General features: G+C 50.6%; 2 non-coding genes across 2 annotated transcripts; both read right to left on the bottom strand.

Annotated features, from left to right (window-relative positions):
• Nucleotides 1-354: 354 nt before the first annotated feature.
• Trnav-cac lies at nucleotides 355-427 on the bottom strand. Its single transcript has one exon. It is a non-coding gene; the product is annotated as a tRNA-Val (tRNA).
• A 1,486-nt stretch (nucleotides 428-1,913) lies between these two features.
• Trnav-aac lies at nucleotides 1,914-1,986 on the bottom strand. The gene has a single exon. It is a non-coding gene; the product is annotated as a tRNA-Val (tRNA).
• Nucleotides 1,987-4,093: the final 2,107 nt, after the last annotated feature.

Genomic DNA, 4,093 nt, shown 5'->3' with positions numbered 1-4,093 from the left:
GTCTGTCGCTCTCAAATAAGTAAATAAAAATACCCCCCCCCCAAAAAAAAATTAAAAAAAAATCAAGGCGGGGTTGGAGAGATGGCCCGGCCTACCAGACCAAAGGACGCAGGTTCGGTTTCCCAGTTTCCACAGAAAGCCAGATGCAGAAGGCCCGAATTCTCTTTCTTCTCAAAATTCTCCCCCTTCTCAAAAAAATCAAGATGAACGTAATATACACGCCTTTTCAATTCCCAAGCTTTTTAAATAATGATTTGTGGTATGTGGAAGTGCGCGGGAGCATCACCATTTGTTTTCGCAGCCAGAGCCGCTGGGAGGAGGAGGAGGGCGGGCAAACTGGCCAAAATATCATTCTGTTTCCGCTCGGTTTTGAACCGAGGACCTCTCGCGTGTGAGGCGAGCGTGATAACCACTACACTACGGAAACCACACGCCCAGCCTCTCCCTTTCCCTCCAAGGTGAGGATCGCGGGCTCGCGGGCGCGTCCTGCAAAAGTCACACGCGTTTACAGAAACAGAACAGCGACAACAAATAAAATAAACCAAAACCCCAACCAGCAAGGAGTAGGGCTCAGGGCAGGGGTCAGCGCGCTGGGCAGCGGGCTGCGTGGACGGGGTACTCGCGTGGAGAAGCCCTGCGCGGTGCACGGGATGCGCGAGTGTGCGCAGAGCGCACGGACGGGGGAGGGGATGGACAGACTTGCTGGAGCAGGAGATCCGAGAGAGAGAGAGAGAGAGAGAGAGAGAGAGAGAGAGAGAGAGAGAGAGAGAGAGAGAGAGGGAGGGAGGGAGGGAGGAAGGGAGGGGGAGGGAGGGAGGGAGGGAGGGAGAGAGAGAGGGAGAGAGAGGAGGAGGTGGAGGAGGAGGAGGGGAGGGAAGGAAGGAAGGAAGGAAGGAAGGAAGGAAGGAAGGGAGGGAGGGAGGGAGGGAGGGAGGGAGGGAGAAACTGTGACGGTCCTCCCGGAGAGCCCTGGGCAGACGGCTGGAACACTGAGGGGTGTCAGGAAAAGGTTTTCAGTTTTGATCTCACAGGGAGAGGCTAGAATTGGGAAGCTGGCGTCGTCATGGGGCAGGGAGCGGCCGAGGATGGGGTTCGTCCACTTTGTTCTGTCTGCTGTCCGACAGCAGCGTGGACGGCTGCGGCAGCTCGCCTGCTGTTTGGGAGATAGCAGCCTCAGAGAGTCCTGCGAAGGGGACCGGGGCGTTTGAGTAAGAAAAGAGAGCTAAGTTTGTTCATTTGAAACTGGGGGAGCCAGTAGTGGGCTACTTGTTTTCTTTTTTAAATTTTTAACTATATAGATATATATAAGTGTCACAGTGGTCCCGAGTTATCTGGAAAGCCTATGTAAAGAGTGTAAAACCTGGAGGATGCGGGCGTCGATCCCACTGCCTCTCGCATGCTAAGCGAGCGCTCCACGCCTGAGCTAATCCCCCGCCGCGGAAGGCCGCTCTCGTCTCAGAGCATTCCCGCCAGGCCCCGAAGCCCCGCGCAGGAAGATCAAGGCCCTTCGTGCAGCTCTGGGAGTTCGCTCGCCAGCTGTCTGCTCAAAAGCCGTTTCTCTCCGGGACAAGAAAAGAGAACTAGAAAGAAGTGAACATTGGGAAAGCTTGTTGCTTTCAAATCCCACGACCCAGGTCCGGGATAGATGTTGGCCCCTAGAGGCGGCAGAATTAACTTTGGTTTTGCAGCTGTGCCAGCCCAGCAGGTCAGGAAGCCTCCGTGGTGCAAAAGTAAACGTGTAAGGTGGGCGTGATGGCACACGCCTTTAATCTCAGCACTTGGGAGGCAGAGGTAGGAGGATCACCACGAATTGGAGGCCACCCTGAGACTACATAGTGAATTCCAGGTCATCCTGAGGCAGAATGAGACCCTACCTCAAAAAAAAAAAAAAAAAAAAAAAAAAAAAAAAAGCGTGTTTCCGCCCGGTTTCGAACCGGGGACCTCTCGCGTGTTAGGCGAGCGTGATGACCACTACACTACGGAAACACCCTGTGAGGCTGCTTTTGCGTCTTGTATAGATATCCATTTTGTAAGTGTTTTGGCAAGTGGTACAGGGAACCACATGGTTTGACCCATATACAAACTGCGATCAATTCATTCACAGTAATTAATTTCCAGCTCTCTCCACTCCGGCGCTTGGTCACCACCATTCTCCTCTCCACCGTGAGCTCCACTTTGCCAGATTCAACACTGCCCGTGAAGTCATGTGGACTTGTCACCCTGAACCTGGTTTAAGCCACCACACCACGTCCTCCAGCTTCATCTCTGGGGTTGCACGTGACAGGGACTCCTTATTACAACCGCTTCAGCAGCGTCCACTGTGCAAGTGCAAGGTTTTCTTTGTCCATCGGTCTGTGGATGGACGCTCAGTTTGATCCTGTATCTTGGAGTTGGAAGTAATGCTGCCCTGCACATGAAAGAGACTTTGGACTTACTGGAAATTCAGCCCTCAGGATGCAGTTTGGGATCCTTTCTCCCATCCTGTCTGGGCCGGGATGTGGGGGGGAGGGGGGTGGTGTTTGTCAGTCTCTTTCCTTTTTTGCTCCCTTGGCTGTGCAGAGCTTTGGTGTGGAGTCATCCTGCTTGTCTGCCTTTGTGTTTGTTGACCGTGATTTTGAAATCATAACCAAAAGTGGCAGACTAACCCAGGCATGGTGATGCACACCTTTCTTTAATCCCATCATTTGGGAGGCACAGGTAGGAGGACGGCCATGAGTTCAAGGCCACCCTGAGACTACATAGTGAATCCCAAGTCAGCCTCCGCTATAGCAACATACCACCTCAAAGAAAAAAAAAAAAAAAGCCATGCACTAAAGTGCAGAGTTCCCTCTGTGTTTTCTTTTGGTAATTTTGTAGGCTGGGAAGGTCATACTTCCCTATGAGGGAAGTTTCTTCTCTTGTTTGGCTAAATGACTATATTATGCCCACCAAAATGCCTTCTAAATATTTATGCTGATGCTCATATATTAATTCTGCTCTCAAATTTCTGTATTCAGACGCCAGTGAGTACTGGGGAGACTCAAAACTCTTCAAAGTGCTAATAAGGGTTAAGCACAAAATGAGAGATTTCCACGTTTAATCTCAGAATAACCATAAATGGACCGAGCTGAGAAATACTTTTGAAATGACACGCTGTGACTGAAGGACGGGTGATCCCTCTCTGCGGAAGTACTAAAGCAAGCAGAGAGTGAACACTTTCTGGAAAGATGCTGATTTTGAGGCGGACCATGCCCTTTTCCATTGCCAGCTTGCCAAGCCAGTGCTGCACTGACGTTGGGAAATGCCTGGGGTCTGCGTGCACCTCCCCTCTACGTCCTCCAGAATCAAAACGCTGAACCACGAGTCTTAGCGCACATGTTTTTAAAATCCTAGTTAACTTTACAAGGAGATATTCAGAATTCCAGAGAACCAATTCAGGACGTCCCCGCCCAGCGCTCACGCCCAGAGGCTCCGGGACCCCGCGCGCTCTCAGCCCGTCTGGCACACTGAGCGGCAGATGCTCAGAGAAGGCCCCGCCGTCCGGCGCCGCAAATCAAAGCCCAAACCGGGTACGCTGTCATATGTATTAGGGTGTTTGTGGTGTGCGTGTTAATGAGGATGTGAAGGAAAAGAAAACATTTTATACGGTTGTAGGGAGATGCAAATTAAAACAGGTGTCATTAGAAAAAATGTGGAAATCTGCCAAGAGATTTCCTTACTCTCTCCATGATTGCAAAAGTATAACCACGTGGGCGACGGGCAAGATAATTAACATTGCATTAGTTTCTGCGTGTATGAAGACATCCTTTAACTGTGTATCTCAAAAGTAAGTTGCCGGGCGTGGTGGCGCACGCCTTTAATCCCAGCACAGGCAGAGGTCGGAGGATCACCGTGAGTTCAAGGCCATCCTGAGACTACAGTGTGAATTCCAGTTCATTAAATTAAATCAAGTTTAAGTGTATAGCATGTATAATGCTTTAATGTGCAAACACACAAACAATGCCGGGTGTTATGGCTCCAGCTCTCAATCCCAGTAACGAATAAGCTGAAAATGGAAGATACCAATGAGCTCCGTGTCAGTCTGACCTATAGAGTGAGGTCCTGTGTCAAAGCG

Source organism: Jaculus jaculus, chromosome 13, assembly GCF_020740685.1.
Source record: "Jaculus jaculus isolate mJacJac1 chromosome 13, mJacJac1.mat.Y.cur, whole genome shotgun sequence".
In the NCBI taxonomy this organism is placed as follows: Eukaryota; Metazoa; Chordata; class Mammalia; order Rodentia; family Dipodidae; genus Jaculus; species Jaculus jaculus.
The sequence above is the reverse complement of the archived record's forward strand: the minus strand, read 5'-3'. Positions and strand labels throughout refer to the sequence as shown.